This window comes from Bufo gargarizans, chromosome 7 (assembly GCF_014858855.1).
Source record: "Bufo gargarizans isolate SCDJY-AF-19 chromosome 7, ASM1485885v1, whole genome shotgun sequence".
Taxonomy (NCBI): domain Eukaryota; kingdom Metazoa; phylum Chordata; class Amphibia; order Anura; family Bufonidae; genus Bufo; species Bufo gargarizans.
Window position 1 is genome coordinate 133332302 of NC_058086.1, and position 24249 is coordinate 133356550.

Below are 24249 nucleotides of genomic sequence, written 5' to 3' on the forward strand. Positions count from 1 at the left end.
ACTGGCTACCCGCCTCCTACCTGCTGACTATGGCGCTGGTAAATTTGTACGTTTGAATGCAATTTGGGCATGTGGTATTTAATATTGCTGCTACTGGCCCTTTAAGGACCAACCGTGGACATATTAGGACTTTTAGGAACAATGCCCTTTAAGACTGGGTAGCAGATTGCATTCAGGCTGTCTTAAATATTATGTATGTCATTATGGGTTCGGTTAAATTGTATTGCAATGTATTGTAAACTCTATATATCTTGCTCTTACTGTAATGTTTACTATGTTAAAGGCATTGCTGTTCTGTGCCTCTTCTTCTCCCCCTTTTTCCTGTCCCATTGTCTCCCCAGCAAGGTGTTGTCTCAGGGACACTGGGAGACCAGTTTAAACCAGCTTCTCTGTCCCTCCTCAATCTCCCATCAGCCCTTGCTTTTGTCGGGCCCCACCCTTCCTTGTACCATAGTCCTCCATGTGCCCTATTTTATGTAAATGCGGCTGTTGGGGAGGGTTTAAGGTATGCTGTTCCAGTTTGACTGCTAGGAGCATAAACCTATTTGTATGGTTTCCTATTCAACTGTCTACAGCATTTATATGCTTGAGAGGATTTATATGCTTCTTTGGTTCGGTGATTGTGGGGTCTGCCAGAGTGCTTGGATACCTCAGGAACACGCTAGGAGCATCCATCAACGGAGGTACTCAGTCGGGGTGCCAGGTGATCCATTACAGATGGCTAGAAGGTTGGAGGAGTGTTTAAACTAGGGACTGGGGGGGAGGAAAATTACATTATAGGAGGGGAAGATAGTGCAGATAGAGACCGGGGGCGAGGTAATGGAACTGGGGGAGGAATGGAAGGAGGGACTAGAACAGTTCAGAAGGAAAGGTGTAGGGTAAAAAATATACATAAACCTCTCAAATGTATGTATACTAATGCCAGAAGCCTGACTAATAAAACTGGGGAGCTGGAATTACTGATGTGTGAGGAGAACTATGACACAGTGGGAATAACTGAGACATGGCTGTATGATAGCTATGACTGGGCAGTTAATGTACCAGGTTACAGTCTGTTTAGAAAGGATCATCAAAACCGGAGAGGGGGAGGGGTTTGCCTTTATGTAAAGTCTTGTCTAAAGCCCACACTCCGCGAAGATATAAGTGAGGGACATGAACATGTGGAGTCACTGTGGGTAGAGATACATGGAGCTAAAAACAACAATAAATTACTAATAGGAATTTACTATAAACCACCTAATATACCAGAGTCCACAGAAAATCTACTACTAAACGAGATAGGCGGCAAATCATAATGAGGTGGTTATTATGGGGGACTTCAACTACCCAGATATAGACTGGGAAACTGAAACTTGTATATTTCATAAGGGAAACAGGTTCTTGGCAATAACCAAAGACAATTACCTCTCCCAACTGGTTCAGGACCCGACTAGAGGGACAGTCATACTGAACTTAGTATTAACCAATAGGCCTGACAGAACAACAGACGTGCAGGTTGGGGGACACCTGGGAAATAGTGACCATAAAGTAATAACCTTCCAATTATCATTCAAAAGAGCGTTTCTACAGGGAGGAACAAAAATACCAAACTTCAAAAAAGCTAAATTTAGCCAACTAAGAGAGGCCATAGGCCGAACTAACTGGGACAAAGTCCTCAAAAATAAAAATACAGCCACAAAATGGGATATCTTTAAAAACATCCTAAAATCAAACCAATGTGGATAAATAGAACTGTAAAGAAAGCAATAAATGACAAAAGAAAGCATATAATTCACTGAAACAGGAGGGTAGCACGGAAGCACTGAAAAACTATAAGGAAAAAAATAGAACATGTAAAAAACAAATAAAAGCGGCCAAACTAGAGACCGAGAGATTAATTGCCAAAGAGAGTAAAACTAACCCTAAAATGTTCTTCAATTATATAAATTTTAAAAAGTATAAATCTGAAGGTGTCGACCCTTTAAAGAGTAATGAGGGGGGAGTCGCAGAGAGCGATCAGGAGAAAGCAAAGCTGTTAAATATTTTTTTCTCCAATGTATTCATTGTATGCAGAATGCAAAAATAAATTCCCCATTAAAAGTATCCTGTCTGACCCAGGAAGAAGTACATCAGTGACTTAAAAAGATTAAAATAGACAAATCGCCAGGACCGGATGGCATACACCCCCGTAGAAAACCACAGAAACAAGATAATAATGCACTTATTAAAGCAGATGCAAGCACTATATATGGACTAAGTCCTCACCCTGATATGATAATGTCTGAGACACTTAGTCGATATATTTTGATCAAAACACATCTAAGCCCGCCACCAAGCGTCAAGGTGGTCTCAGGTCAGGCGGGTCCTACGCTAAACCTACCTAAGCCGTTGGGCTTCTATGTTCAGGAGCGCAGACCCCGCACATATGGTGTGCTGCTCCTAGTAACCTCCATGTGCATCAAGCAACCAATGGGAGGAGGAGCAAGCACAGCCATATGTACCACCTAATTAAGGCGCTCATTGGATAGAGGAGGGGGGCAAAAGTGCAGAGGAATGCTACTCCCAAGATACTAGGTGCGCATTCACACTTGAAGGTGCCACTCCCTCAAGCAAACACTACATAAACAAAAAAATCACAGAAAAAACTAAGATAAAAACATCCTGCACGATATGATACAAATTTGCGGATGTCCCTGGCCATATTATTGAAGAAAACCACAGAAACAAGATAATAATGCACTTATTAAAGCAGATGCAAGAACTATATATGGACTAAGTCCTCACCCTGATATGATAATGTCTGAGACACTTAGTCGATATATTTTGATCAAAACACATCTAAGCCCGCCACCAAGCGTCAAGGTGGTCTCAGGTCAGGCGGGTCCTACGCTAAACCTACCTAAGCCGTTGGGCTTCTATGTTCAGGAGCGCAGACCCCGCACATATGGTGTGCTGCTCCTAGTAACCTCCATGTGCATCAAGCAACCAATGGGAGGAGGAGCAAGCACAGCCATATGTACCACCTAATTAAGGCGCTCATTGGATAGAGGAGGGGGGCAAAAATGCAGAGGAATACTACTCCCAAGATACTAGGTGCGCATTCACACTTGAAGGTGCCACTCCCTCAAGCAAACACTACATAAACAAAAAAAATCACAGAAAAAACTAAGATAAAAACATCCTGCACGATATGATACAAATTTGCGGATGTCCCTGGCCATATTATTGAAGAAAACCACAGAAACAAGATAATAATGCACTTATTAAAGCAGATGCAAGCACTATATTTGGACTAAGTCCTCACCCTGATATGATAATGTCTGAGACACTTAGTCGATATATTTTGATCAAAACACATCTAAGCCCGCCACCAAGCGTCAAGGTGGTCTCAGGTCAGGCGGGTCCTACGCTAAACCTACCTAAGCCGTTGGGCTTCTATGTTCAGGAGCGCAGACCCCGCACATATGGTGTGCTGCTCCTAGTAACCTCCATGTGCATCAAGCAACCAATGGGAGGAGGAGCAAGCACAGCCATATGTACCACCTAATTAAGGCGCTCATTGGATAGAGGAGGGGGGCAAAAGTGCAGAGGAATGCTACTCCCAAGATACTAGGTGCGCATTCACACTTGAAGGTGCCACTCCCTCAAGCAAACACTACATAAACAAAAAAATCACAGAAAAAACTAAGATAAAAACATCCTGCACGATATGATACAAATTTGCGGATGTCCCTGGCCATATTATTGAAGAAAACCACAGAAACAAGATAATAATGCACTTATTAAAGCAGATGCAAGCACTATATATGGACTAAGTCCTCACCCTGATATGATAATGTCTGAGACACTTAGTCGATATATTTTGATCAAAAACACATCTAAGCCCGCCACCAAGCGTCAAGGTGGTCTCAGGTCAGGCGGGTTCTACGCTAAACCTACCTAAGCCGTTGGGCTTCTATGTTCAGGAGCGCAGACCCCGCACATATGGTGTGCTGCTCCTAGTAACCTCCATGTGCATCAAGCAACCAATGGGAGGAGGAGCAAGCACAGCCATATGTACCACCTAATTAAGGCGCTCATTGGATAGAGGAGGGGGGCAAAAGTGCAGAGGAATGCTACTCCCAAGATACTAGGTGCGCATTCACACTTGAAGGTGCCACTCCCTCAAGCAAACACTACATAAACAAAAAAATCACAGAAAAAACTAAGATAAAAACATCCTGCACCATATGATACAAATTTGCGGATGTCCCTGGCCATATTATTGAAGAAAACCACAGAAACAAGATAATTATGCACTTATTAAAGCAGATGCAAGCAATGGGAGGAGGAGCAAGCACAGCCATATGTACCACCTAATTAAGGCGCTCATTGGATAGAGGAGGGGGGCAAAAGTGCAGAGGAATGCTACTCCCAAGATGACCTGAGACCACCTTGACGCTTGGTGGCGGGCTTAGATGTGTTTTGATCAAAATATATCGACTAAGTGTCTCAGACATTATCATATCAGGGTGAGGACTTAGTCCATATATAGTGCTTGCATCTGCTTTAATAAGTGCATTATTATCTTGTTTCTGTGGTTTTCTTCAATAATATGGCCAGGGACATCCGCAAATTTGTATCATATCGTGCAGGATGTTTTTATCTTAGTTTTTTGTGTGATTTTTTTGTTTATGTAGTGTTTGCTTGAGGGAGTGGCACCTTCAAGTGTGAATGCGCACCTAGTATCTTGGGAGTAGCATTCCTCTGCACTTTTGCCCCCCTCCTCTATCCAATGAGCGCCTTAATTAGGTGGTACATATGGCTGTGCTTGCTCCTCCTCCCATTGGTTGCTTGATGCACATGGAGGTTACTAGGAGCAGCACACCATATGTGCGGGGTCTGCGCTCCTGAACATAGAAGCCCAACGGCTTAGGTAGGTTTAGCGTAGGACCCGCCTGACCTGAGACCACCTTGACGCTTGGTGGCGGGCTTAGATGTGTTTTGATCAAAATATATCGACTAAGTGTCTCAGACATTATCATATCAAGGTGAGGACTTAGTCCGTATATAGTGCTTGCATCTGCTTTAATAAGTGCATTATTATCTTGTTTCTGTGGTTTTCTTCAATAATATGGCCAGGGACATCCGCAAATTTGTATCATATCGTGCAGGATGTTTTTATCTTAGTTTTTTCTGTGATTTTTTTGTTTATGTAGTGTTTGCTTGAGGGAGTGGCACCTTCAAGTGTGAATGCGCACCTAGTATCTTGGGAGTAGCATTCCTCTGCACTTTTGCCCCCCTCCTCTATCCAATGAGCGCCTTAATTAGGTGGTACATATGGCTGTGCTTGCTCCTCCTCCCATTGGTTGCTTGATGCACATGGAGGTTACTAGGAGCAGCACACCATATGTGCGGGGTCTGCGCTCCTGAACATAGAAGCCCAACGGCTTAGGTAGGTTTAGCGTAGGACCCGCCTGACCTGAGACCACCTTGACGCTTGGTGGCGGGCTTAGATGTGTTTTGATCAAAATACAGACGTGGACAAAATTGTTGGTACCCTTTGGTCAATGAAAGAAAAAGTCACAATGGTCACAGAAATAACTTTAATCTGACAAAAGTAATAATAAATTAAAATTCTATAAATGTTAACCAATGAAAGTCAGACATTGTTTTTCAACCATGCTTCAACAGAATTATGTAAAAAAATAAACTCATGAAACAGGCATGGACAAAAATGATGGTACCCCTAGAAAACACAGAACATAATGTGACCAAAGGGACATGTTAATTCAAGGTGTGTCCACTAATTAGCATCACAGGTGTCTACAACCTTGTAATCAGCCATTGGGCCTATATATATGGCTCCAGGTAATCACTGTGTTGTTTGGTGATATGGTGTGTACCACACTCGACATGGACCAGAGGAAGCAAAGGAAAGAGCTGTCTCAAGAGATCAGAAAGAAAATTATAGACAAGCATGTTAAAGGTAAAGGCTATAAGACCATCTCCAAGCAACTAGATGTTCCTGTGAGTACAGTTGCACATATTATTCATAAGTTTAAGATCCATGGGACTGTAGCCAACCTCCCTGGACGTGGCCGCAGGAGGAAAATTGATGACAAATCTAAGAGACGGATAATCCGAATGGTAACAAAAGAGCCTAGAAAGACTTCTAAAGAGATTCAAGGTGAACTTCATGCTCAAGGAACATCAGTGTCAGATCGCACCATCCGTCGTTGTTTGAGCCAAAGTGGACTACATGGGAGACGACCAAGGAGGACACCATTGTTGAAAACGAATCATAAAAAAGCAAGACTGGAATATGCCAAACTACATGTTGACAAGCCACAAAGCTTCTGGGAGAATGTCCTGTGGACAGATGAGACAAAAATCGAAGTTTTTGCCAAGGCACATCAGCTGTATGTTCACAGACGAAAAAATGAAGCATATCAAGAAAAGAACACTGTCCCTACTGTGAAACATGGAGGAGGCTCTGTTATGTTCTGGGGCTGCTTTGCTGCGTCTGGCACAGGGTGTCTTGAATCTGTGCAGGGTACAATGAAATCTCAAGACTATCAAGGAATTCTAGAGAGAAATGTACTAGCCAGTGTCAGAAAGCTTGGTCTCAGTCGCAGGTCATGGGTCTTGCAACAGGACAATGACCCAAAACACACCGCTAAAAACACCCAAGAATGGCTAAGAGGAAAAAATTGGACTATTCTAAAGTGGCCTTCTATGAGCCCTGACCTCAATCCTATTGAGCATCTTTGGAAGGAGCTGAAACATGCAGTCTGGAAAAGGCACCCTTCAAACCGGACACAACTGGAGCAGTTTGCTCATGAGGAGTGGGCCAAAATACCTGCTGAGAGGTGCAGATGTCTCATTGACAGTTACAGGAAGCGTTTGATTGCAGTGATTGCCTCAAAAGGTTGCGCAACAAAATATTAAGTTAGGGGTACCATCATTTTTGTCCATGCCTGTTTCATGAGTTTATTTTTTTACATAATTCTGTTGAAGCATGGTTGAAAAACAATGTCTGACTTTCATTGGTTAACATTTATAGAATTTTAATTTATTATTACTTTTGTCAGATTAAAGTTATTTCTGTGACCATTGTGACTTTTTCTTTCATTGACCAAAGGGTACCAACAATTTTGTCCACGTCTGTATATCGACTAAGTGTCTCAGACATTATCATATCAGGGTGAGGACTTAGTCCATATATAGTGCTTGCATCTGCTTTAATAAGTGCATTATTATCTTGTTTCTGTGGTTTTCTTCAATAATATGGCCAGGGACATCCGCAAATTTGTATCATATCGTGCAGGATGTTTTTATCTTAGTTTTTTCTGTGATTTTTTTGCATACACCCCCGTATCCTAAAGGAATTAAGTAATGTCATAGCCAGAACCTTATTTCTGATATTTGCAGACTCTATACTGACAGGGAATGTCCCACAGTATTGGTGCATGGCAAATGTGGTGCCATTATTCAAAAAGGGTCTAAAAACAGAGCCTGGAAACTATAGGCCGGTAAGTTTAACATCTGTTGTGGGTAAACTGTTTGAAGGTTTTCTGAGAGATGCTATATTAGAGCATCTCAACGGAAATAAGCAAATAACGCCATACTGTATCAGCATGGCTTCGTGAGGGATCGTCATTTCAAACTAATTTAATCAGTTTCTATGAGGAGGTAAGTTCTAGACTTGACAGAGGCGAATCAATGGATATCGTATATCTGGACTTCTCCAAAGCATTTGACACTGTACCACATAAAAGGTTAGTATATAAAATGAGAATGCTCAGACTGGGAGAAAACGTCTGTATGTGGGTAAGTATCTGGCTCAGTGATAGAAAACAGAGGGTGGTTATTAACGGTACACACTCAGATTGGGTCACTGTCACTAGTGGGGTACCTCAGGGGTCAGTATTGGGCCCTATTCTCTTCAATATATTTATTAATGATCTTGTAGAAGGCTTGCATAGTAAAGTATAAATTTTCGCAGATGACACTAAACTGTGTAAAGTATTTTACACTGATGAGGACAGTATACTACTACAGAGGGATCTGGATAGATTGGAGGCTTGGGCAGATAAGTGGCAGATGAGGTTTAACACTGATAAATGTAAAGTTATGCACATGGGAAGGAAAAATGCAAGTCACCCGTACATACTAAATAGTAAAACACTCAGTAACACTGACATGGAAAAGGATCTAGGAATTTTTATAAACAGCAAACTAAGCTGCAAAAACCAGTGTCAGGCAGCTGCTGCCAAGGCCAATAAGATAATGGGTTGCATCAGAAGGGGCATAGATTCCCGTGATAAGAACATAGTCCTACCACTTTACAAATCGCTAGTCAGACCACACATGGAGTACTGTGTACAGTTCTGGGCTCCTGTAAACAAGGCAGACATAGCAGAGCTGAAGAAGGTCCAGGGGAGGGCATCTAAAGTAATAACTGGAATGGGGCAACTACAGTACCCTGAAAGATTATTAAAATTAGGGCTATTTACTTTAGAAAAAAGACGACTGAGGGGAGATCTAATTAATATGTATAAATATATCAGAGGTCAGTACAGAGATCTATCCCATCAGCTATTTATCCCCAGGACTGTGACTGTGACGAGGGGACATCCTCTGTGTCTGGAGGAAAGAAGGTTTGTACACAAACATAGAAAAGGATTCTTTACAGTAAGAGCAGTGAGACTATGGAACTCTCTGCCTGAGGAGGTGGTGATGGTGAGTACAATAAAGGAATTCAAGAGGGGCCTGGATGTATTTCTGGAGCGTAATAATATTACAGGCTATAGCTACTAGAGAGGGGTCGTTGATCCAGGGAGTTATTCTGATTGCCTGATTGGAGTCGGGAAGGAATTTTTTATTCCCCTAAAGTGGGGAAAATTGGCTTCTACCTCACAGGGTTTTTTTTTTTCCTTCCTCTGGATCAACTTGCAGGATAACAGGCCGAATTGGATGGACAAATGTCTTTTTTTGGCCTTACGTACTATGTTACTACTAATACACACCAAAAAGGGCTTTAGAACATATAGCTGCACTGCTGAACGGCAAAAAGGCCCTTATTTCTTTCCACTTATATACACCACCAAAGGCTTTAGAACATTTAACTGCACGCTGAACGGCAAATATATATATTTTCTCGACTAATACACGCCAAAATGGGCTGTAATTTTCTTACTTCACCAAACAAACAGGCCCTTATTTTTTCCACTTATATACACCACCAAATGCTTTAGAACATATAACTGCAGCTGAATGGCAAATATATATTTTTTGCCACTAATACACGCCAAAAAGGGCTGTAATTTTCTTAATTCACTACACAACGGCAAATACTTTTTTTCTGCCACTCATACACGCCAAAAAGGGCTTTAGAACATATAACTGCACCGCTGAACGGCAAATAGGCATTTACTTTTTTCCACTTATACACTCCACAAAAGGCTTTAAAACAAAACTGCACCGCTGAAAGGCAAATAATATACATATTTTTGCCACTAATACACGCCAAAAATGGCTTTAGAACATATAACTGCACTGCTGAACAGCAAATAGGCCCTTACTTTTTTCCACTTATACATGGCACAAAAGGCTTTAGAACATATAACTGCACCGCTGATCGGCAAATAATATATATTTTTTGGGCACTAATACACACCAAAAAGGGCTTTAGAACATATAACTGCACAGCTGTTAACAGCAAATAGGCCCTTATTTTTTTCCACTTTTATAAGCCACCATAGGCCTTAGAACATATAACTGCATCGCTGAAAGGCAAATAATATATATTTTTTTGCCACTAATACACGTCAAAAAGGGCTTTAGAACATATAACTGCACTGCTGTACAACAAATAGGCCCTTACTTTTTCCCACTTATACAAAACCAAAAAGGCTTTAGAACATATAACTGCACCTCTGTTAATAGCAAATAGGCCCTTACTTTTCTACACTTATACATGCCACAAAAGGCTTTAGGACATATAACTGCACCGCTGAACAGCAAATATATATATTTTTTCGACTAATACACGCCAAAATGGGCTGTAATTTTCTTACTTCACCAAACAAACAGGCCCTTATTTTTTTCCACTTATATACACCACCAAATGCTTTAGAACATATAACTGCAGCTGAATGGCAAATATATATTTTTTGCCACTAATTCACGCCAAAAAGGGCTGTAATTTTCTCAATTCACTACACAACGGCAAATACTTTTTTTCTGCCACTCATACACGCCAAAAAGGGCTTTAGAACATATAACTGCACCGCTGAACGGCAAATAGGCATTTACTTTTTTCCACTTATACACTCCACAAAAGGCTTTAAAACAAAACTGCACCGCTGAAAGGCAAATAATATACATATTTTTGCCACTAATACACGCCAAAAATGGCTTTAGAACATATAACTGCACTGCTGAACGGCAAATAGGTCCTTACTTTTTTCCACTTATACATGGCACAAAAGGCTTTAGAACATATAACTGCACCGCTGATCGGCAAATAATATATATTTTTTGGGCACTAATACACACCAAAAAGGGCTTTAGAACATATAACTGCACAGCTGTTAACAGCAAATAGGCCCTTATTTTTTTCCACTTTATAAGCCACCATAGGCCTTAGAACATATAACTGCATCGCTGAAAGGCAAATAATATATATTTTTTTGCCACTAATACACGTCAAAAAGGGCTTTAGAACATATAACTGCACTGCTGTACAACAAATAGGCCCTTACTTTTTCCCACTTATACAAAACCAAAAAGGCTTTAGAACATATAACTGCACCTCTGTTAATAGCAAATAGGCCCTTACTTTTCTACACTTATACATGCCACAAAGGGCTTTAGAACATATAACTGCACTGCTGAACAGTAAATAGGCCCTTATTTCTTTCAACTTATATACGCCACCAAAGGCTTTAGAACATTTAACTGCACCGCTGAACGGCAAATATATATTTTTTGGCCACTAATACAAGCCAAAATGGGCTGAATTTTTTCACTTCACCAAACAATGACAAATTCTTCTTTTTTGCACCACTAATACATGCTAAAAAGGCCTATAGAACATATAACTGCACTGCTGAGCAGCAGATATATATTTTTTTGCCACTAATACAGACCAAAAGGCCTGTAATTTTCTCACTTCACCACACAGCAGCAAATACTTTTTTTGTGCTACTAATACATGCAAAAAAGCGCTTTAAAACATATAACTGTACCGTTGAACGGCAAATATATATTTTTTTGCCATTAATACATGCCCAAAAAAGCTGTAATTTTCTCGCTTCACCACACAACAGCAAATACTTTTTTTTGTGCCACTAATACATGCCAAAAAGGGCTTTAGAACATATAACTGCACCGCTGAACGAAAAATATATATTTTTGCCACTAATACACGCCAAAAAGGGCTTTAGAACATATAACTGCACCGCTGCATGGCAATTAATTTTTTTTGCCACTAATACACGCCAAAAAGGGCTTTAGAACATAACTGCAGCGCTGAACGGCAAATAATATATTTTTTTTTACACTAATACACGCCAAAAAGGGTTTTAGAACATCTAACTGCACTGCTGAACGGCAAATAGGCCCTTACTTTTTTCCATTTATACATGGTACAAAAGGCTTTAGAACATATAACTGCACCGCTGAACGGCAAATAATATATATTTTTTTGGCACTAATACACACCAAAAAGGGCTTTAAAGCATATAACTGCACTGCTGAACAGCAAATAGGCCCTTATTTTTTTCCACTTTATAAGCCACCATAGGCTTTAGAACATGAAACTGCACCGCTGAAAGGCAAATAATATATTTTTTTTGCCACAACTACACTTCAAAAAGGACTTTAGAACATATAACTGCACTGCTGAACAGCAAATAGGCCCTTACTTTTTTCCACTTACAGTATACACGCCACAAAAGGCTTTCGAACATATAACTGCTCTGCTGAATGGCAAATAGGCCCTTACTTTTTTCAACTTATACATGCCACAAAAGGCTTTAGAACATATAACTGCACTGCTGAACAGCAAATATATATTTTTGTGACACTAATACACACCGAAAAGGACTTTAGAACATATAACTGCACTGCTGAACAGCAAATATATATTTTTGTGACACTAATACACACCGAAAAGGGCTTTAGAACATATAACTGCACTGCTGAACGGCAAATAGGCCCTTATTTCTTTCCACTTATATACTCCTCCAAAGACTTTAGAACATTTAACTGCACCGCTGAACTGCAAATATATATTTTTTTGCCACTAATACAAGCCAAAATGGGCTATAATTTTCTCACTTCACCAAACAATGACAAATTCTTTTTTTTTGCACCACTAATACACGCTAAAAAGGCCTATAGAACATATAATGGCACTGCTGAGCAGTAGATATATCATTTTTTGACACTAATACAGACCAAAAGGCCTGTAATTTTCTCACTTTACCACACAGCAGCAAATACTTTTTTTTTGTGCTACTAATACACCCAAAAAAGCATTAAAAAATATATAACTGCACCCCTGAACGGCAAATATATATTTTTTTGCCATTAATAAACGCCAAAAAGAGCTGCAATTTTCTCGCTTCACCACACAACAGAAAATACTTTTATCTGTGCCACTAATACACGCCAAAAAGAGCTTTAGAACATATAACTGCACCGCTGCATGGCAAATATATATTTTTTGCCCCTAACACATGCCAAAATGGGCTTTAGAACATAAAACAGTGCAGCTGAAGAGCAAATATATATTTTTGCCACTAATACACGCCAAAAAGGGCTTTAATTTTCTCACTTCGCCAAACAACGGCAAATACTTTTTTTGTGCCACTAATACATGCCAAAAAGGGCTTTAGAACATATAACTGCACCTCTGAACGAAAAATATATTTTTTTTTGCCACTAATACATGCCAAAAAATGGTTTTAGAACATATAACAGCACAGCTGAATGGCAAATAGGCCCTTACTTTTTATCAGCTTATACACACCACAAAAGGCTTTAAAACATAACTGCACCGTGAAAAGGCAAATAATATTTATTTTTTGCCACTAATACACGCCAAAAAGGGCTTTAGAACATATAACTGCACCGCTGCATGGCCCCCAAAAATTTTTTGCCACTAATACACGCCAAAAAGGGCTTTAATTTTCTCACTTCACCACACAACGGCAAATACTTTTTTTTGCGCCAAAAAGGGCTTTAGAACATAACTGCAGCGCTGAACGACAAATAATATATATTTATTTTACACTAATACATGCTAAAAAGGGCTTTAGAACATATAACTGCACCGCTGAGCGGCAAATAGGCCCTTACTTTTTTCTACTTATACACTCCACAAAAGGTTTTAAAACATAACTGCGCCGCTGAAAGGCAATCTATATATATATATATATATATATATATATATTTATATATAATTTATTTATTTTTTGGACACTGATACACAACAAAAAGGGCTTTAGAACATATAACTGCACCGCTGTTAACAGCAAATAGGCTCTTATTTTTTTCCACTTATATAAGCCACCAAAGGCTTTAGAGCATAGAACCACACCGCTGAACGGCAAATATGGTTTTTGGAAAGCAGATTTTGCTGGACTGGTTTTTAGATGCCATGTCCCATTTGAAGCCAACCGTTGCACCCTTACAGTAAAAACTCCCAAACTGACCCCATTTTGGAAACTAGGGGATAAGGTGCCAGTTTTATAGTTACTATTTTGGGGTACATATTATTTTTAATTGCTCTATATAAAGTTTTTTGTCAGGCAAGGTAACCAAAAAATGGCATTGTTTTGGCACCGTTTTTATTTTTTACTTTTTACAACATTCATCTGACAGGGTAGATCATGTGCTATTTTTATAGACCAGGTTGTTACGGACGCAATGATATCAAATATGTCTACTTTCTTTATTTGCTTCAGTTTTACAAAGCACTTTTGAAAAAATATTATGTCTATTTTCTGAAAGCCTTATTTATTTATTTTTTCTGCCGATCATCTTGTGCAGGGGCTCATTTTTTGCAGGAAGAGTTGATGTTTTTAATGGTACCATTTTTGGGTACATATGATTTTTTTGATCATTCATTATTACACTTTAAGGGGCAAGGTGACCCAAAAATTGTCTGTTTTGGCACAGTTTTTATTTATTGATTTTTACAGTGTTCACCTGATGGATTAGCTCATGTGACATTTTTATAGAGCAGATCGTTATGGACGTGGCAATACCTAATATGCATACTTTTTCCCATTTATTTAAGTTTTACACAATGATAGCATTCTTGAAACCCCAAAAATTATGTTTTAGTGTGTCCATAGTCTGAGAGCCATAGCTTTTTTTATTTTTTGACTGATTGTCTTAGGTAGGGTCTCAGGTGACCGTTTGATTGGTATTTTGAGGGGGATATGCTTTTTGATCGCTTGGTGTTGCAATTTTTGTGATGTTAGGTGACAAAAAATAGCTTTTTTGGCACTGTTTTTATTTTTATTTTTTTACGGTGTTCACCTGAGGGGTTAGGTCATGTGATATTGTTATAGAGATGGTTGTTACGGAAGAAGCAATACCTAATATGTATGCTTTTTTTATTTCACTTTAACGCAATAATAGCATATTTGAAACAAAAAGAAAATGATGTTTTAGTGTCTCCATGTTCTGAGAGATGTATTTTTATTTTTATTTTTTTGCGAGATTTTCTTATGTAGGGGCTCATTTTTTGAGTGATGAGGTGTCGGTTTTATTGGTACCATTTTGTGGGACATACGCCTTTATTTTTTTATTAAAAATACTTTTTTTTGCTTTTTTTTTTTACTTTATTTCTGTCCCATTCTGGGACTTCAACTTTTGAGGGTGTGATCCCTTCTGCAACGCATTACAATACATCTGTATTGTAATGCATTGCCTGTTAGTGTAGTACACTGAGTAATACTCTAACAGGTTGCCTAGGGGCTGGATCTCCTCAGCCCCCGTAGAAGGCAAGTCCCGATGCCATGCAAGGCTGTGGGGAGCCTATGCATGGCATCTGGCTGCCTTGTCACGGCATAGAAGAGGTTAAACCGCCGGCATCGGCTTTTACAGCGATACCGGCGGTGACAGCAGGGGCCCGATCACCATGACATAATATTACGTCAAAATGTGGCAAGTCACTTGCAGCCATGACGTACTATTACATCATATGCCAGGAAGGGGATTAAGGATTATTAATAAACTGTACTTTGGTGTACACACACTGACGCACGGAGTGCTCAATGTCAATCCCTGTGGGTGGGCGGTGTAATCAGGACTCCTGCTGTCTCTTCTAGGAGTCCTGTCAGGCTTTATTCTGCTTTTTACTCATATTATTTGGAACAGGATTTCTAAGCCTATATATCACAGAACTCAGCTTCTCTCCCTCCATAATATACTGTTGTAAGAAGAAATCACCTCACTAATGTGATGTAACATAGATTCATAATACTTAGCATTCTGGCTTCCATTTATAACAGAAGCCACAACATTCTGCCGGATCCGTTGCATGGCTAACACCAGTGATGCAGGGCCGTCTTTACCAAGGGGAAAAAGGGGCAGCTGCCCCAGGCCCAGTTGCTCCTGGGGGGCCCAAGGCAGCTGCCACTTGAGCCCTGCTAGCTACTGCCCCGGGTGTCAGGCTGTCAGCTACACAGGCATCGTACTGTGTTAAAGCTGTGATCTAGGACCTTAGATGACATCATCACAATGTAACCAGTAACCTAGCAATTACTGGTCACATGGCTATGAGGTCATCACGGGTCCTATCAGGAGTGTTGCAGAAGTTAACTGTGGAGCTTTTTTGTGTGAAGATTACATCAGAAAAAGGTGACAGGGGCTGTTATGTTAATATACTGTAAACTACTGTATAGTGGGGTGCTGTATACTGTGTGGGGGTCTGTATACTGTGGGGGGCTGTATATTGTGTGGGACTGTATACTGTGCGGTGGTCTGTATACTGTGTGGGGCTGTATACTGTGGGGGCTGTATACTGTGTGGTGGTCCGTATAATGTGTGGTGGGCCTGTATACTGTGTGGGGGCCTGTATACTGTGGGGGGTCCTATATACTGTGTGGTGGGCTGCATACTGTGTGGGGGGGCTGTATACTGTGTGGTGGGCTGTATACTGTGTGGGGGGCTGTATACTGTGTGGGGGGCTATATACTGTGTGTGGGGCTGTATACTGTGTGGTGGGCTGTATACTGTGTGGGGGTCTGTATACTGTGTGGGGGGCTGTATACTGTGTGGGGGCCTGTAAAGTGTGGGGGGGCTGTATACTGTGTGGGGGTCTGTATTCTGTGTGGTGGGCTGTATACTGTGGGGGGGGCCTGTATAGTGTGGGGGGGCATTTTGGGCTTAGGAGTCCAGTAACCAGTTCTATCAGAGATTGGCCTTCCTAGTATAATTTACATAGCTATATCACTGAGTAGGACCACCCATCAGACCCCTAAGCCTAGAAAGGAGAGAGATTTAGATTAATAAATTCAAATTATAAATTTTATTCCTATATATCATTTTTCTCAGCTCATTGTTTTAATGTATGTAGATTGGGGTAGCATTTTCATGGTGACAGGCTCCCTTCACACAGTATGAATGAGATTAGAAAGATACAGTTGTTTTCTACCAGAAATCTTACCATCATTCCAACTATAAAATGTACAGTATCTATTGCAGTTCATCCTTGTATATGAATGAGGCTGATCTACAATACCAGATACAGTCTATGGACAAGAGTGGCGGCGTTTCTGGAAGAAAGCAGACAAGTGTTCGAATCTTATATAAACCCTGTAAATTGTGTTTGTAAGCTAGATATAATGCTATGATTTTTTCCTATGTGCATTTACCTATTCTCTGCTTTACAATAAATGAATGTTGTAAGTAAGGGATGACAGACTGACAATTAATTCCACAAAATACATCTCTAGATTATTAGCAACCCCCTATTGCAGTGTTTCCCAACCAGTGTGCCTCTAGCTGTTGCAAAACTACAACTCCCAGCATGCCTGGACAGCCTTTGGCTGTGCGGGCATGCTGGGAGTTGTAGTTTTGCAACAGCTGGAGGCCCACTGGTTGGGAAACACTGCCCTATTGTTTTGTGACTTCAAATTCTTCACTTTGATCTTGGATTGGTTTGTTCTTGATGAAAAAGATATTCATAATGCTCACTTAGAGTACTTTCACACTAGCGTTATTCTTTTCCGGTGTTGAAATCCGGTAAAGGGTCTCAATACCAGAAAAAAACGCATCAGTTTTGTCCTAATGCATTATGAATGGAAAGCAATCTGTTAAGTATGCATCGGGATGTCTTTCATTCTGTTCCTTGTAGGTATTTGACCGGACAAAATACCGCCGTATGCTGCAGTATTTTTTCCTGGCAAAATTACAGAATAATACCGCATTCATTTCCATAGAGATGTATTAATGCCAGATCCGGTACCAAGTGTTCCGGAAATTGCCACATTGCCTAATCCGGTTTTCCGGTCCACTTTCAGTACTAGCCCTAGGCGGCAAGTCTGCAACTGGTCGACTCAACCTAGGTGCAAGACAGACACACAGAGAAAGCAGAGTTGGACAGAAATGGGTTGGAACCAGGCGTGCGATACAGTACTGTCACACACACGGGGAGTAGGGAAGTGACCACTGAGCTCAACCCGCACCCCTATCCCCTGCCTACTTGCAAGTCCTAGTGACAAGGGACAGCTGGTCGACAAACCCTCAACTAGAATAAGTGCAGGGAAGACAGACAAGACATATAACAGAGAAGTCAAACGGGCCGAGTCAGAAACCAAGAGAGCAGCAAGTTACCAGAGGAGCAAGCGGAGGTTAGTCAGGAAGAAATTGAAGTCAAAACCAATAGGGAACGCCAAGACCAAGGGATAAGACAGACGGGTAGTCACAACACGAGCAGGAGACAAACAAACCAGGTATATATAAATCGCAGGAAGGACCTTAATAACAGGCAATCTGTGGCCAGCAGATTGCCTGTTTAAATAGGGCGCTAGTGGAGTCATGTGACATGGCCAGCATCACATGACTCCTGAGTTCCAATACAGCTGAGCACCGAGTGAGCAGCTCAGCACTCAGCCCTAGTGCATTTACCACGGGAATGGGCGATGCCGGGCGCGCCCCGGCCGTCCATGCCTCCTGGAACCCCGCACAGAGAGCATTGTGATAAGTACCAAAACGAGAGATGGAGGGTAGTCAAATAGCCAAGCCAAGATCACAACCAGACAGGAAACACTGTACCAAATCATGAGGCAGAGAGGGGTCAAAAGCAAGCCAAGGTCAAATATGCAAATAATCCAAAAGCACACTCAGAAACGGAATCGGGAGCCCTGCTGGGGAGTCAAGGACTATCACTGGCAAAGCTGAATTGCAAGGAGGTTATCTAAATAGAGCTCTGGATTAGAACCTGATAGGTCCATGGACTGTCACGATCAGTGTGGGGGGAAAACTCCATACTGAACACAGGAGGGAAGGGGAACAGTAACTGTGCCTGGAAACTAGCGAAGAAACAGGTCACCTCCTAACTAACCCTAATCTGGGCCCTAACTATCTATCAATATGAATAGACCCTGAAGGTAGGAATATTCATATGCAGGATACCTAGGCCTTTATCTCTATAATGCCCTGGAAAAAGGTTAGGACCAGAGAAAACCCATTCCTCCCCTGATGGATGAATGGAAGTCTCTGTCTCAGGCCCAGATACAAACAGGGAATATAACAAACACTAACAAACGTGACACTTAGCTTCATTTGGGATTTGCTGAACTGGCGTGAGTTTGTCTCTGGTGTTCTTGCTCGTCAGTAGTGTTGATCAAGAATACTCGAATTGCGAATTTTAATTGCGAATATCGGCACTTCGAGAATTCGCAAATATTTCGAATTTCGCAAAATATATTCGTAATTGCGAATATTCGATTTTTGTGAAAATACCAGTTCATGCAAATTTTTAAGCGGAAATTTGTATGCGAATTTTATGCGAATTTTCGCAATCAAGAAAATAATGCTTGAAGATCATGAATTCGCGAATTCTCGAGTATATGGCTAATATTCGCCCAAATATTCGCGAATTCGAATATTGCCCCTGACGCTCATCACTACTCGTCAGTCTCTACAGAAGTTATCTACCGCATAGTCAGAAGGGTGGGGTGAGACTATAAAGGGTAGAAGTGATGACCACTGAGCAACAGCTGAGAAAAGGGAAGTGGTCATTAACCCTATCAACACTGAATCAAGGGAAATCAAGGAGTCTGTTAGATTCCTCCACGCTCAGCCAATCTCCTTGATTTCCTGGCATTAGTCACCTGAGGGACCGTGACATGGACTCCATAGGACAGTTTACAATCAGTAACTGGGAGGCTGGGCTGTGACTCAGCCTGCCTACAATGTCCCCCAGTAAACATACGCTGCAGGGAGAAGCAGATTATCACCAGGAGGCGTGGCGTGGCAGTGCGTCTAACTCAGCACGTCCATGCCAAAGCCAGAAACCGCAGCGCCGAAGTTTGTGACACTTTAAATGCTAAAGTCTTTATGGACGTGTCTGTGAAATAAGCATCAACCAGTTTCTATCTACTGTGTATGGCCAGCTTAAGAGTTTAGGTTTGTGGCTAGTAGATGGAACTTGGGGCTTTTGTTTGCCACGTATGTACAGTTGAAAGCAGAGGTTTACATACACTATATAAAAAGACACATATGCATTTTTCTCAATATCTGACATGAAATTCAGAATAAACCTTTCCTGTTTTTGGTCAATTAGGATTACCATAATTTGTATTATTTGTCAAATGCCAGAATAATGAGAGAGAATGTTTTAAGGCATTTTTATTACTTTCTGCAAAGTAAAAAGTTTACATACATTTCATTAATATTTGGTACCATTGCCCTTAAACTGTTTGACTTGGGTCAAACGTTTTGGATATCCTTCCAGAAGCTTCTCACAATAGTTGATCGGAATTTGGGCCCATTCCTCCTGACAAAAGCACTCCGCACAGTATTAGAATGTACTGGCTCCGATAAGCCGCAGTTATTGCTTCTTGAGACTCACGTAATAATAATTTCACGATATCTTAAGTGTCTTTTTAAAGAATTTGTGCAAGTGCAAAAACGAGTGAAACACAGTGTGGCAATGAGGGTCACTTGGAATCCGTTTTAGAATTAATCAAGTGTTTTTTAAATGGCAACCATCACTGGCTCTCATTTTCTTCATGCATGTTACATTTTAAAATTCCTGGCACATACAAGTATTTTTCCTTAAAATTCTCAAACTTCTCTTTTACTGGATTCTGAATTCAGCTTCTTGCTGCCTGTCCTCTCTGCAGGGACCCCTGAAAGCGGTATTACCAGTTTCCATGTATTTTTATTAGCCTGGTGGAACAATAAAGGCTCAAATCTTGGTAAATATGCATTGCGTGAATGGATTATGCTGACATGGTGCTTCCCTGGCCTTCGTGAAATGAATAACTTTACAGCATGAATAAATCGCAATGCAAGGTCCAGTCCTCTCATTAAACCAGCCCCAGTGGAGAACACAACAGGCCGCAGTATATTGCTTCTTTGTTTATAGTGTATATACTGGTTCCGCAGCAAGTCGCTCTCTGCAGTTTTGTAAATCCTACAACCTTAAATCATATAAATTTCTGTGTTAATAGGTGTAAGTTGAATTGTAAATGTTAATAAGTGAACTGCTAACAGGTTAGTTGAAAAAAGGCTTTTAAGAGCTTTCACTTGAAATAGAAAAAAATTGGCAGATTAAAGGGGCTGGCCCTTTTGTGAGAATATATCCTGAATTGCCATACAGTGCACTCTGTGTATAATAAACTCATATGATTGCAGCTCACCTGAGTTAGGGCTCATGCACAGAAACTTGTGCTGACCGGGCCCGTGCTGTGGACAGCAAATTGCAGTCCACAATGCACAGGCACTGACCGTACTGCTGTCGTATGCGGAAACAGGATCAATTCACTTGAATGGGGTCTACGATCGGCATCCGATGGTCCGCACCGCAAAATAATTATGAAAGCAAGACAGAAACACCACAGACGCACATTCAAGTCAATAAGTCCGCATCCGTGATGTGGTGCACAAACGGCCGATGCACGTATATTGCAGACCCGCTATTTGTGGCCTGCAATACGAGCACTGACTGACAACAGTCATGTGCATGAGCTCATTTCTTTCGATCAGTTAGTGCTCATGCACATAAGCGTGTGTGCCTAGCACCCGCATTGCAGACCGCAAACAGCAGGTCTGCAATATACGGGCATCGGCCATGTGCACTCCATATCATGGATGCGAATCCATATACTTGAATGGGTTCACAATCCTCAAGAGATGGTGCGGTGTGGAACATGGGCACGGATCGAAGCGCTTGCCTGGGATTACGGTCTATGCCTCCACACAGCAAAAAAATAGGACATGTCCAATATTTTTTTTTGCGGTGCAGACTGTCCCAAGCGAATCGCGGACCCATTCAAGTCAATGGATCCGCAAACAGCGTGCACGAGAACGGTGCCCCTGCATTGCGGACCACAATTTGCAGTCAGCAGCATAGGCAAAAAATCAAAAACACCGAATAGCTGCAAATCATTACACCTGATCTCTGAGTAAGCTTCACTACTGGTTTTGGCTCACTATAACTGATTGAAATAACTGACCAAATAACTGAAGTGTGAACTCAGCCTAAGGCCTCATGCACACGACAGTTTTTTTTCACGGCCCGCAAAAACGGGGTCCGTGGGTCCGTGATCCGTGACCGTTTTTTCGTCCGTGGGTCTTCCTTGATTTTTGGAGGATCCACGGACATGAAAAAAAAGTCATTTTGGTGTCCGCCTGGCCGTGCGGAGCCAAACGGATCCGTCCTGAATTACAATGCAAGTCAATGGGGACGGATCCGTTTGATGTTGACACAATATGGTGCCATTTCAAACGGATCCGTCCCCATTGACTTTCAATGTAAAGTCTGGAGTTCTGTTATACCATCGGATTGGAGTTTTCTCCAATCCGATGGTATATTTTAACTTGTAGCGTCCCCATCACCATGGGAACGCCTCTATGTTAGAATATACTGTCGGATATGAGCTACATCGTGAAACTCATTTCCGACAGTATATTCTAACACAGAGGCGTTCCCATGGTGATGGAGACGCTTCAGGTTAGAATATACAAAAAAACTGTGTACATGACTGCCCCCTGCTGCCTGGCAGGTGCTGCCAGGCAGCAGGGGGCAGACCCCCCCCTGTTTTTAACTCATTGGTGGCCAGTGGGCCCCCCCTCCCCTGTTGTTAACTCGTTGGTGGCCAGTGTGCGCACCCCCCTCCCTCCCTCCCTCTATTGTTTTAATACATTGGGGCCAGTGTGCGCGCGCCCCCCAACCCCCCCTCCCTCCCTCTCTTGTTTTAATACATTGGGGCCAGTGTGCGCGCGCCCCCCCAACCCCCCTCCCTCCCTCTATTGTTTTAATACATTGGGGCCAGTGTGCGCGCGCCCCCCCAACCCCCCCTCCCTCCCTCTATTGTTTTAATACATTGGGGCCAGTGTGCGCACCCCCCTCCCTCCCCCCATTGTAATCATCATCGGTGGCAGCGGAGTAGAAGATTTTCATACTTACCTGGCTGCTGGCTGCTGCGATGTCTGCGTCCGGCCGGGAGCTCCTCCTACTGGTAAGTGACAGCAATGCGCCGCACAGACCTGTCACTTACCAGTAGGAGGAGCTCCCGGCCGGACGCAGACATCGCAGCAGCCAGCAGCCAGGTAAGTATGAAAATCTTCTACTCCGCTGCCACCGATGATGATTACAATAGAGGGAGGGAGGGGGGGGGGGGGGGGTTGGGGGGGGTGCGCACACTGGCCCCAATGTATTAAAACAATAGAGGGAGGGAGGGGGGGTTGGGGGGGCGCGCGCACACTGGCCCCAATGTATTAAAACAATAGAGGGAGGGAGGGGGGGTTGGGGGGGCGCGCGCACACTGGCCCCAATGTATTAAAACAATAGAGGGAGGGAGGGGGGGTTGGGGGGCGCGCGCACACTGGCCCCAATGTATTAAAACAATAGAGGGAGGGAGGGAGGGGGGGTGCGCGCACTGTGCCACCAACAGTTAACAACAGGGGAGGGGGGGGCCGCACAATGATATTCAAACTGGGGAGGGGGGGGGTCTGCCCCCTGCTGCCTGGCAGCCCTGATCTCTTACAGGGGGATATGATGGGGTTAATTGTACTATCATATCCCCCTGTAAGAGATCGGGTGCTGCCAGGCAGCAGGGGGCAGTCTTGTACACAGTTTGTAGTGTATTCTAACTAGAAGCGTCCCATCACCATGGGAACGCCTCTGTGTTAGAATATACTGTCGGATCTGAGTTTTCACGAAGTGAAAACTCAGCTCTGAAAAAGCTTTTATGCAGACGGATCTTCGGATCCGTCTGTATGAAACTAACCTACGGCCACGGATCACGGACACGGATGCCAATCTTGTGTGCATCCGTGTTCTTTCACGGACCCATTGACTTGAATGGGTCCGTGAACCGTTGGCCGTGAAAAAAATAGGACAGGTCATATTTTTTTCACGGCCAGGAAACACGGCTCACGGATGCGGCTGCCAAACGGTGCATTTTCCGATTTTTCCACGGACCCATTGAAAGTCAATGGGTCCGTGAAAAAAAACGGAAAACGGCACAACGGCCACGGATGCACACAACGGTCGTGTGCATGAGGCCTTAGGCTGGGTTCACATGGACGTTGTGGGTGATATGCGGGAACAGATGCGGGTGCGTTGCAGGAAAATGCGTGATTTTTCCCCGCAAGTGGAAAACGTTTTAATGCGTTTTGCACGCACGTGAGAAAAATCGGCATGTTTGGTACCCAGACCCGAACCCGGACTTCTTCACAGAAGTTCGGGTTTGGGTTAGGTGTTCTGTAGATTTTATTATTTTCCCTTATAACATGGTTATAAGGGAAAATAATAGCATTCTTCATACAGAATGCTTACTAAAATAGTGATGGAGGGGTAAAAAAAAATTATATAATTTAACTCACCTTAATCAACTTGTTCGTGCAGCCGGGCTTCTCTTCTGTCTTCTTATTTGAGGAAAACGACCTGTCGTGACGTCACTGCGCTCATCACATGGTCCATCACATGATCCCTCACCATAGTGATGGATCATGTGATGGACCATGTAATGAGCGCAGTGATGTCACCACAGGTCCTTTTCCTCCTGGACAGCAAAGAAGAAGACAGAA